This window comes from Eretmochelys imbricata, chromosome 10 (genome assembly GCF_965152235.1).
Source record: "Eretmochelys imbricata isolate rEreImb1 chromosome 10, rEreImb1.hap1, whole genome shotgun sequence".
Taxonomy (NCBI): Eukaryota; Metazoa; Chordata; order Testudines; family Cheloniidae; genus Eretmochelys; species Eretmochelys imbricata.
Window position 1 is genome coordinate 27834690 of NC_135581.1, and position 13211 is coordinate 27847900.

Genomic DNA, 13211 nt, shown 5'->3' on the forward strand with positions numbered 1-13211 from the left:
AAATGCTGATCAAGAAATCGACAAGAAAGAGGCACACAGGATAAAATAACCAGCAGGAGGCATCCTGCTTATGAGTAAAGACAATGGGTTTTTTGGGGGGTGATAACTGGGGATATGGGGAGCATCCTGGATCTGTTCTACTCAGGAGACAAGCTGACAACATGGCTTGTCTGATGAACAGAAGATCACAGCCAAGGCTGGATGTAATATGCTGGAAGGAATTGGGGTGAGCTTAGCCTGTAATACATGACAGTAACTAGTTCAGTAAGTCTAGGCCAGAGGTGGGCAAACTATGGCCCACAGGATCATCCTGCCTGGCCCTTGAGCTCCTGGCTGGGGAGGCTAGCCCCCTCCCCCTCCCCTGCTGTCACTCCTCCCCCTCAGCCATACTGCCGCATGGGCAGCACTCTGGGTGGTGGGGTTGCGAGCTCCTGCTGGGCAGCGCGGTGGTGCAGTTTTCAGTCCTGCCGCTCTGAGCAACATGGTAAGGGGGCAGGGGAGGTTGGATGGAACGGAGGTTCAGGTGGGGGGGCACAGTCAGGGCACGGGTTGGATAGGCTTGGGAGTCCTGGGGAGGGCTACTGGGGGGGCGAGCGGGGTGGACCGGGGTCAGGGCAGTCAGGGGACAGGGAGCAGACAGGGTTGGATAGGGGATGGGGTCCCAGGGGGCGGTTAGGGGCAGGGATGTGGATAGGGGTCGGGTCAGTCGGGGGGGGGGTGGATAGGCATGGGAGTCCTGGGTGGGGGGTATTGGGCGGGCGAGCGGGGTGGACAGGGGTCAGGGGAGTCAGGGGACAGGGAGCAGGCAGGGTTGGATAGGGGATGGGGTCCCGGGGGGGGGGTGGTTGGGGGCGGGGGGGTCCCAGGAGGGTGCGGTCAGTGGACAAGGGGCAGGGGGGGTTGGATGGGTCGGAGGTTCTGAGGGGGGCAGTCACGCGGGTGAAGTAGGAGGGGGCGGATAGGGGCAGGGGGCCAGGCTGTTTGGGGAGGTACAGACTTCCCTACCTGGCCCTCCATCCAGTTTCGCACCCCAGTATGGCCCTCAGGGCAAAATGTTTGCCCACCCATATCTAGGCTCTGGAATGCACATTATTTTTATTCTATGTGTAACTATTTGTTTCCAGTATTTCTCCTTGCTCTCACTTGAATCTCTAGTTTTGTGAAACACATTTTTTATTTGCTTCTACTAATAAACTTATCTAAGTGCTCTGCTTTAAGTGGACTGGTGATTGAGGCCTATCTGGTAAGCTGGGGTGTACTGGGAGCAGGGATTTTGTGAATGCCAAGAGCGTCCAGTAGAACAAGGGCTGGGGACAGTCAGAGGGCTTGGAGCATGCCTATCACTAACCTGCAGAGGTACAGTGGAGCCTGTGTAGGCTGAGGGGAGTGCTGGTGTTGCCTCTGAACTCAGGGAGCTGACCCATGGCAGGCATAGACATGGCTTCCTCAGGCTAAGGACAAGTCGTAGTGAGGTGCCTCACAACCCTAGGTACCCCCAGGAAGTGTCACAAACTGGAAAGAGTGTTAAAGTCAGCCTGCTTTACCCACTAATTTCTATTCTGAGTGAATTTCTCCCCCTTCTATCTTCCCTTATAATGCCAGCCTCATTGGAGTTTGGTCAGAAGCCATAGGGATGTTGCTGTATTCTGAACTACCTGTCTATACACAGGGCAAGAATAACTAGATGATGTAGTGTGGTATAAAGCTACACTCTCATGCATTTGGGATGTCTCCATTGTCACTACTGTGAAGCACTGAGCGTGCTATAGAGGTCATCCCAAATTAGTGCCAACTGATACCACACCAAACCAACAGGTACTCTGTATATGACACGTGTATTAAGGAAAAATAGATTTTTGAAAAATGGTTAGATATTTTGTAGAAGTACTGGGAGCTAAGTTTTGTATCCCTACACTTATAAAGCCAGATTCTTCAACTACCACAAGTCCAGTTATACCAGAGGGAGCCATAAAATCCTTAGCATCATGGGGGCTTTCTGGGACTAGAAACAAGACCTCGGTCCCACTTGAACATAAGAACATAAAAATGGCCATACTGGGACAGACCAAAGGTTCATCCAGCCCAGTATCCTGTCTACCGACAGTGGCCAATGCCAGGTGCCCCAGAGGGAGTGAACCTAACAGGTAATGATCAAGTGATCTCTCTCCTACCATAAATCTCCATCCTCTGACAAACAGAGGCTAGGGACACCATTCCTTACCCATCCTGGCTAATAGCCATTAATTGACTTAACCTCCATGAATTTATCCAATTTTCTTTTAAACCCTGTTATAGTCCTAGCCTTCACAACCTCCTCAGGCAAGGAGTTCCACAGGTTGACTGTGCGCTGAGTGAAGAACAACTTCCTTTTATTTGTTTTAAACCTGCTGCCCATTAATTTCATTTGGTGGCCCCTAGTTCTTATATTATGGGAACAAGTAAATAATTTCCTTATTCACTTTCTCCATATCACTCATGATTTTATATACCTCTATCATATCCCCCCTTAGTCTCCTCTTTTCCAAGATGAAAAGTCCTAACCTCTTTAATCTCTCCTCATATGGGACCCATTCCAAACCCCTAATCATTTTAGTTGCCCTTTTCTGAACCTTTTCTAATGCCAGTATATCTTTTTTAAAATGAGGGGACCACATCTGTACGCAGTATTCAAGATGTGGGCGTACCAAGGATTTATATAAGGGCAATAAGATATTCTCCATCTTATTCTCTATCCCTTTTTTAATGATTCCTAACATTCCCGTTTGCTTTTTTGACTGCTGCTGCACACTGCGTGGACGTCTTCAGAGAACTATCCACGATGACTCCAAGATCTTTCACCTTAAGAATAGAAAAACCTTACCTGGCTTCTGGGTGAAAGTCAATGGGAGGGTGAGCGGGGGGGAGGGAGGGGTATTGGGCAAAACTCCTTTAGGCCCCTTTTGAAAATCCCAGCTTTAATGGTTAAACAATTCATTCCCACCAGCCTACATGTGGTATGTACACATAGGTCCTCAGGGACCTTCTGCAATTGGTGGGTTGGGTGTAGTGGGGCACTGCTTTGTCCTGTACACCTCCACCACGCCCCTGGAATATCCCTTCTCTTCAATTATGCCAGAGGTGGAAGGGGGCAGCTGGTGCAGGAGAGTTCCTTAAGGCTTTACAGACAAAACTTCCCTGGGACAAAATATAGACCATGATTACATGATAATGGATTATTAGGACAGAATTAAAATGGCAAAGTGAAAGAAACAAATAAAATAAACTTGCTTTTATGTAAATAATCATTTTCAGTATTTTTAATAACTAAATTATAAATTATATTAAAAGGATAAGCTTTGGAAATTTGCATCTCCCTGGAAGGCACAAATAGTAAAGGTTGCTTTCCATCCACCTAACTGCTACTAAATCTGCTGTCTTTCACTTTTGTCTCATTTGCTAAATGTACTAGCTTAAGAGAAAGACTTTGGCAACCCTAAGCACTTAGTGGAAAAAAACATAAATAATGCACTTGTAATATGTAAACCTGTATAGATAGACCAGTGGCATTGAAAGACATAACATATTTAATTTAAGACCAGGAGACTTGAGAGAGAAACTTTGAGCATGTCCTCCAATCTGGAAATACGTAGTTTCTTAACCCTCTATGACCTTTGTTGTCGCATGTCTCTGGATTGAATGCAGCGAATTTATTTATTTTCCTTCTTCCTTTCTAGATGTCATTTCTAGTTTGTATATAGAAGGTACCTGTTTCTGTATCTCTCATATAAGGGACGACAAAGTACTGTTTATTGTTTAAAAGTGATGTCAGAGGTTTATTTGCCAGCGGAAGTTTTGAATGACTTGAACAGGATTACTTTTCTTGTGCATCAGCTGCTATGCACTGCTTATTCAATAAAGACCCATTAGAAATAGAACTTGACCTTCTGAGGTAAATCTCTAATCAGGACATGCAAATGAGATGTGGGTTGGTGTTGGGATTTTGTGTTTTACTTTTTAATAACAAACTGCAGAACATGGTAGAGTTGAGTTATTTTATATTTATTTAGGCAGCCATCCTCTACAGCAGGTTCTCAAACTGTGGGTCGTGACTCCTCAGGGGGTCAGAAGGTTATTACAGGGGAGGAGGTCATAAGCCATCAGCATCCACCCTCAAATCCCGCTTCGCCTCCAGCATGTATAATAATGTTAAATGTAAAAAAAAAGTGTTTTTAACTTATAAGGGGGAGGTCACACTCAGAGGCTTGCTGTGTGAAAGGGGTCATCAATACAAAAGTTTGAGAACCACTGCTCTACAGGGATTTGCAAGCACAGACTCCATGCTTGAGACCCATATAAGTTCTGTGATAAGGTGCTCAGGGGAAGGATGGCCTAGTGGTTAATGAACCCAACTTCCAGCCCCTTGCCTCTCCTATCAGTGACTGTTTGGACAATAGGAGCCATACCTCAAACTGAAGGGACATATAGGTAGGAAGTAGCCCAGGGAAGTGGATTTGGACTCGCAGCAGTGAGGACCGAGCACTGCCTGATCCTGACCCTGAACTGTGAATCTCCTACCGTACCTTGACCTAGGCTATTAAGGAGGTGAGATATTGGGACTTGGGCCCTCCCTCTCCACCAAGTCTGACCCCAGGACCCTGTAAGAAGCAACACCTGCAGGGTCGTCCCTGCAGCGAATCCCAATCCACTGCCCTGGGCTAATTCCTACATGTCTCTGCAGTATGGGGCTTAGCTAGGGTGACCGCTCATCAAGAATTGGGCGGGACAGCCCCAAAATGCAGAGTTCAAGTTGTGGTCCCTGGCTGAATGACACTGGGACAGCATTTGTCCCAGATTCCCTGCAGCACTGCTGCACACCTGCCTAAGGCTCGGAGCGGCCAGCCTCTTCCCAGCGGGTGTAAGGACTAAAGTAGGCTGTGTCGTCCACCCCTCACCACAAGGCCCCACTACCTCTCCCCCCGAGAGAGCTGGGAATTAGTAATAGCTGCCTGGGTGCCCAGACTGCTGTGGGGAGCCCTGGACCCTCCACTGCCCTGAAGAGATAGGGGTGGACGACAGACTGGGGGCTGATCTCAGGCCCTCAGCACCCCACCCAATGCAGAATATACTGTGTAGTATGAAGGCTACACTAACAAGAGTTTCCAGGGTTAGGCTCTATGACCTTAGGTTTACTGAGATCACCGTTCTCATTCTTTTTTCAGAATGTGGGCAAGGAAGGATGCTTTCTTAAAGGAGAAAAAGGTAGTTCACTTTTTATTACCTATATTTTAAATCACTGATTACATGATTTAGATATAAATGTAACTGATCACAGTTACAACAGTTTTACACTGGTCTAACTTCATTCACTTCAAAGGAGCAATTCCTGGTTTAAGTGAAATCAGAATTAAATTCCGAGTTTAAGTGAAATCAGAATTACGTCCACAATATATCTTCAGTGTCTTACTCAGTACATGGGCTTTCTCCACCAGATACTTACTAGCCACCACAAAAAGCCAATCAAAGTATAGAATACCGAGTGAAAATAGTGCAAGTTATATTTTACTGGATACTGTAAAACAGTTCATACTATTTCACAATACTTGCATAATATAGCTATCATTTTCCTGACAGTGCCAGTCCTCTTCCTTTAACCATCAAATGCTTACCACTCTGCATAAAAAATGCTGAGTGGATCAAGGAAATACACAGTACACTGCCATCTGCTGTATTTTATGGAGAAGTATTCATCTCCCTGACTACCACGACGTTTCTAACCCCAAATTTACATCTTACCACATTAGCCATATTTTCAAAATTATCTCAGCTGAGATCAAAAGAGATAAAGTGTTGCAATAGAAACATGTTGAAGCAAAAAAAATGTGATTAATAATACAGGGTGTGTGGGATAATTTAAATTTGATCAATGTCGTGCAAAAAACCAAACCAAAACAAAGCCTGTCCCAAGAGCTCAAAAGCTAAACCAAGTTCAGTGAAACAGCAGAGGAGACATCAAAATACAGGGAATGCCATATAGGCAATCACATTTAAATCGGAATATCTCCCAAAATAGATAGGGATATAGGAGGCTTTTAATGGTGGGGGAGGGTGTAATACATTAACTGGGATATATTTCCATGAAGTAAAAGGATGACATAAAGAAGGTGCAAAGATGGGCATTTACAAATATTCACCAAAAATGGAACCTGGCAATAAATACACCATGTGGTCACAGATGCCTCAGTTATAGAAAATAAACATGGCACATGTATTTTGTACATGGCAGGAGATTGGAAGATTATGTATAGCTGGAATATAATCAATGGACAAATTATCCATCAGACCCAGCAATTCTTTTGATTTTTAAACAGAGGGTTTCAGGACTTTCAGATGTCCTGATAAGAAAAGAATATGGCTGTATAGCCAATTACACATTATACCAAGAATACTCCCTCTTCACGTGGAAATCTGGACTCCCCTCCATGGTTTCCCTTTCATCTGTACATAGCAATAAGGTTTTGCCACATGTGTAATTGCTGGAACTCCATACATGCCTTATCTGAAGTGAGCCTAATGAGATCACTTGGTGCCAAGAACTTATGGACCTCTGATGACTGCCAGGCCTCCGCTGGGAAGAAGTGTATATATGCGCACACTCCCACCCATGTCAGGGTAGAATTCTGCCTGAAGCAGGTAAAACTTTGGGTTTATTTTGGCTAGGTGTGCCCCTACAAAGAAACTCATTTTCAACTTGATAAATGGGGTTTTATATTATATTATATTAACTGTATTATGGCAGTACTTACAGGCCAGGACCCCATTTATTCACACACTCCTGCTTCTGCTATAGGTCTGTAGTTTTGGCTAAATATTTTATATTTGCTGATGCACTTCTGTGAATATGTTTTGGGCAAAAATGGTTCAAGACCCATGCACTGCATTTAACATATTAAGATACTCAAATCTTGCATCATTGGTGCACCTATTTCTATGGGAGGAAATGGGCACCTGAGATAGAAAACTCAGACTGAGCATGTCCAGTGACAGAATAATACAAGTGCTACAGACCTCCTAGTAATGTTGTAAATGCAAATGGGGAACCCTCCCTTCTCCCATAAGAGCTAATCTAAGGATTCACATCAGCTGTCTCCTGCACTATGCAATCATTTTACAGCACTTAGCAGAATACTCCAAAACAGCATACAGGTCCCTTACAGGAAAATCTTACCAGGCTTTACAATGCTAAATGCAAAAGAAATGTATTGAAACGTTCGCAAGTCACAGTCTACTAAAGCTGTGATGTTTACCCATACTAAATTGCTCATTAAATGCCAAATTCACTAGTTCCTGCAACTGAAGTACTTTTAATTTTGCCCAAACTCTGGTTCAGTTGAGATACAATCTTCTTTGTGAGATCACCCATTGACACCAGATGAACAGGTTTCAGCGTAGCAGCCCTGTTAGTCTGTATCCGCAAAAAGAAAAGGAGGACTTGTGGCACCTTAGAGACTAACAAATTTGTTTGAGCATAAGCTTTTGTGAGCTACAGCTCACTTCATTGGATGCATTTTTTGGGGCGGGGAGGTGTTTTGTTTTTCTCTTGCAACTCTAGATGGTCGTTCAAATAGTTTCAATCGTATTCATTTTACATATATTTAAGGTATTACAGATAGGAGAAATTGGGTTACCCATGTTTATAGGTACAGTATGTATTTTAATTAGGTTTTGAAATAATGAACTGGTGCTTTAATACTGAAAACAGAAAAAAAATTCTTTGCAACAAACCTAGAGGTCCTTTTGCAAGTTTGTATCAAAGAAAAAAAATACAGGTAACATTCTAGAAGAACTTGTGTGGTAAAACCTTGAAATTAAATTCTGCGAATGTGCTATGGAACAATCCCAAGAGAAACCTTATCTATACTTAATATTCAAATAAATACTCTTTTCCTGCATATAACAATAACTATATCACATTTTATTTAATTTACTTGTACAATCCAGTAAGTATCATAAGGAATAATCAGAAAGCAAAGTCACTGTGCTAACAAGAATAAATAGACACTACAGCAGACATAATGGGAAATGCTGTGATATAAAGGCAATAGTGGGAAAAGATCTAAAGTATGTTTTAACTTAGTGTTCAAACATTATCAGAGGTTGACTGGCTTACTGCATGCATTACACATTATAGTTTCTGGCATCAGTAATTATTTTCCTTGACCATAAACATTATTATTCAAATATATTCCTACATATATGTTCCAGGGAGGTTTTTGGAAAAAGATGTGTCTCCTTACTTAAAATCTCTAGCTGTTGAAATTGACACAACTAACTGAATAAGGAAGGATTGCTCATGTGAGGTTAAAGATTAAGCCAATAATTATTCATGAGTATCAGATATACCCAGCAGCCTTATAACCAAATCCTGAGGGCATGCCTCAGTTACTACTGACCCCTAACTCAAAAAAAAAAAAAAAAAAAAAAGCAACAACAACAACAACAACAACCACCACCAGTCACTTCAAGGACTTCCATGGAGAAGTCTGACTTAAATACGACGGAAGTACTACTCATTTCCAAAACAAAATCTTAGAAACTCAGATGAGAGAAAAACAATGACACAACTTTGCAAGACTAATTCTAGATGGATGACCAAGAGAAAAGCCCCGATACCTCCAAGCATAAGACATATTGACCAGGTGATAATATCACACACACACACACACACAGCATGTGGTTACAAAAGCAGAGCATAATTCACAGTTTCCATCTGGATACTGAGAAACATAGGAACAGAGTTGAGGCATACTATGCATGAAAATTACCATTGCCACCAGAGTACAGAATCCAATAGATACAAAGATCAAAATGCGAAAGAATGGCTGAAAGATTCCTGATGGTCTTTGGTGCAATGCTGGTGTAAATCTATTTGAATTAAATAGGAATGATTACTACTTAGAGAACTACTATATTTGTAAATAACTGAAGAACAAATAAACAATTTCCCCCCCCAAACATATTGAGTAACAAGGCAACAAACACATTGTAAAGCACCGTTTGCTCACCATGGCTTTCCCGATGAGTTTAAGAGAAGATAATGTTCCACAATTCATGATTTCTTCCTTTTGATTTCTTTTTGGTTTAACAGTTCAAGCATCATAAGACCTGACCTCCTCAATCAAATGGATTAACAGAAAAATTGCTACAAAAAACTACAACTATGATTTACCAAAAAAATGAGCCCAGACAACAGCATAACCCCCCGCCCCCTGCACCGACCCTCCAAACATGCACACAAATAAAAATATTCACCTTGCTAGATTCCAGGGGTTCATAGTGTATCAATCAGTTAACTCCATTGCAACTGGGGAGAGAATGTTAGATTTTGAAGAGCAGATATCACCCACACTAATGTCTTACATCATAGCCACCAGGAGGAAGAAAGGACATCTAAACAAAACCAAGCAGGGCACTAGCAATGTGTTTCTTGAAGATATCCAGAATACTATTGACAGTGCTCATGTATTGACAGAAGTAACATAAGTCCATCCAGTCACTAACAGTAAGGCACATCAGGAACAACAAAACTCAGTCTCCCAGTGGCAGAACCACCTCAATAGATGAAGAGGCCACTCCAGACTAACCTGTTTTGAGGACAAGATGTGACTATATGATCAGAAGGCTACTGGGACTCAGAGATTGCACTTTTGTCAGTAACTGCTGTAGGAGGAAGAATTGCACTCAAACACACAATTTTCTTCTTACTCAAAATAGAAGGGATTTTCGGTGATTAATAAAAATAACTATTTATAATTATCTTAGGTGAACGGAAAACAAGCACACTCTATTTTCAAAACATTAAAAGAAAATTAAACAGTATAGCTACTATTAGAGCTAGTAAATTATTTCTAGCAAATTTATCTGGCAAACTTATGTAATTTTTTCTGCTTCTAGAATTATTCATAATCATATGAGGGAAAGGAGGAGTTAACTAATTGTACAAATAGAACATTCTGCCTTATTAGGCGTGAAATTCACTGTATAATAGAGTATAATAGAGGCACGTTTTTTTTAATCAATAAGTCCCACAGAGAGGAATGCTATAGAGTCTATTTCTAGGGCTGTCTCTGCTTTCATGGGATGCAACTGACCAGTGTTCTGCATTAGGATTCACATCATATCACTTTTATGCTAATCATATGATCAGGCAAGGAACCTGAGTAAGACGAAATTGTGAGCGGATTTTAACAAGCCACAGGCCAAAAGCATCTCAAGGTAAACTTTTTACAAAAAGTGATTTGAACCTAGATAATGATATTCAGCAAAACTATGGGTTGTTCAACCAACCTGAACACTTGGCTTTTAGATCCAAGAATGATCATCTCACAAAGCTGATCCTGGCACAGTAGATAGAAGGCCTTTTTTGACTTCTGTTTTATAATGTGCATCTTACATACAGAGGGCAAAATTCTGCTCTCCATAAAGCCAATGTAATTCTGGAACAACTCTACTGAAATCAATGGAGTTACTTTAGATTTAGGCACAGAGGAAAATACAGGAATTATTCACAAAAAGAAAAGGAGTACTTGTGGCACCTTAGCGACTAACAAATTTATATCAGCATAAGCTTTCGTGAGCTACAGCTCACTTCATCAGATGCATTCCTGTATTTTCCATGAAAGCTTATGCTCAAATAAATTTGTTAGTCTCTAAGGTGCCCCAAGTCCTCCTTTTCTTTTTGCAGATACAGACTAACACAGCTGCTACTCTGAAACCAGGAATTATTCAGGCAACCTGTTCAAAGGAGATTGCTGCTTTTGTACTTAGGCCTTTGGTTCTATGCACAGTCCCCAAGAGGTGGGGGCAAGATGGTGTGAAGCCTTCTTCAGTTCCTACTGTAAGGTCAACACATAGCAGCAGTTTGCCCCAGTTTTCAAGAAGGTTTATTCTCCGTAGCAGAAGCAAGTGTGTAATACATTTATGGGAACTTTTACTCAACTACCTAATTATTGTCTGCATTATTAAAAAGAGGAGCTATGGATTATGAACTCATGGTAGATTATTTTTTAATGTTCACAAAACAGAAAAATAATTGGTAAAGTTGCTTTGTGAATCAAGCTCCATTGCACTGTAATATACGCCACATACGGAAATAGCATTATGTCAACAGAACATTGTTGTGAGTGACAGCATGTCTTTAAAAATATTGGACAAAGTTTAACCCTAGGGTAACTCCATTTATGATAATGAAGGTACACCACAGCTACAGTTGGTGCAGTGTGTCCAAGTGTGTTAGTGACCAGAATATGGTGAAAACTACAGTCCTATAAAGTTACAGTATTTACATTTAATTTAGGGTAGAATGTGCCTAACCCTGAGTGAGGAGTAATTGCTCTGCTCCACAAGTGTCCCTGGGAAAGAATCATTATTTGGACAGCTAAAATTTCTCTGTTGCTCTTCTCTTACACCAAAGGGAAATAAGTTTCTATAGTCCTTGAAAGAGTACAGCTTACTTCTGTACTGTCCCTGGCCATCAAGTGAAGAGAACGAGGAGCGAGATCAAGGCTCTAATCACAGCAAATACCCAGAAAACAAGGGTCTGTGCTCTTTACCATAGCAGTATCCAATAGCTGTGTTGACCAAGCAACAGAGTGGGGTGATGCCATAATTACTCCCTTGCTAAACCAAGTAGGGCAAAGACACAATCTAGCTCTTAAAAAACAAAACCAACACTAGCTGCTTTTACGTGCTTTTAAAGTGTATTATGAAGAATGTTCAAGTACAATTAGTAATACATTCTTAATGGTGATACTACAATGTGGCACAATGAAACAGCTGATATTTCCCAGGTATTGCTAAAGATTCTCTAAAGAAACCTTGTTGCATAAAATAACTTTAGAGATGGTCACATACTAAGGTCTATTAGGATATATATTCTTCCCATGCCATAAAGTTGGAGGTTTACCTTGAGTAGGGTGAACGCTACTCAGTAATGTCAGGAGCATCTGGCACAGTTAACCATTTTCGTTTACCTTTTTAATGGGGAATAGCACTAGAACCCTTAATATCTCTTACCTAACCATAGAGAAGTAAAATAAAATGTATATTCATTTTATGTCACCAGCTTCAGTGAGGTTTCACCCAACCTCCAGCATACATTATAATTTTTATTAAGTTAGCATCTAGGGCTTTAATCAGGATGGGAGTCCCATTCAGCTAGATACTGTACAAGTCACAGAACAGAAGACAGTCCCACTGGCTATTCCAGGATCTTGGGCTTCATTCATGGTCTCCTACTTGGTCATTGTGATACCTCCTTGCAGTTCACACTCTCCTGGATAGGGAAGAGTCATCCGAATCCCCAAAATAAATCACAGGTCTCCCTGGATCACGACCAGCAAGCAGCCTTAATGCTTTCATCTGATTGTGAATCCAGCCCTCATAGCTTTAGGTTGTGTCGTACTGCATGGTTGTGTTTTAACTTCAATTTCTATGGCATCTAAGGGTATATCTACATGATGAAATTAGGTCGAATTTGTAGAAGTCAATTTTTTAGAAAGCGATTTTATACAGTCGATTGTGTGTGTACCCACACTAATGCACTAAGCGCATTAAGTCAGTGGAGTGCATCCACAGTACCGAGGCTAGTGTTGACTTTTGGAGCATTGCACTGTGGGTAGCTATCCCACAGTTCCTGCAGTCTCCATCACCCATTGGAATTCTGGGTTAAGCTCCCAATGCCTGATGGGGCAAAAACATTGTCACAGGTGGTTTTGGGTACATGCTGTCAATTGCCCCTCCCTCCGTGAAAGCAATGGCAGGCAATCGTTTTGCGCCTTTTTTCCCATGTGGGCGCAATACTACTTTCAGCAGATGGTGCAGTAGGACTGCTAACTGTCATTGTGATCCACTGCTTCCGCTGCCACTCTGCTCTCCTGATGCTATGAATCCACCTCGCAGGTCCGCTATATGACCGTTGTCATCCACCGCTTCCACTGGCACTCTGCTCTCCTGGTGATCTCGCAGGGCCGCTTCTGCTGCAGCTCTGCTCGGCTGCTCTTGTCTCGCCATACCATGTTGTGTCCTGGCAGCAGACGGTGCAAAAGGTCTGCAAAACTGGTCATCCAACCACTGCTTCCCCTGCAACTCTGCTCTCCTGCAGACACCATACCACGCCAAGCCCGCTCAGTTTGGCATGGCAGTTATGAGCATTGTAAACACCTCACACAGTATCA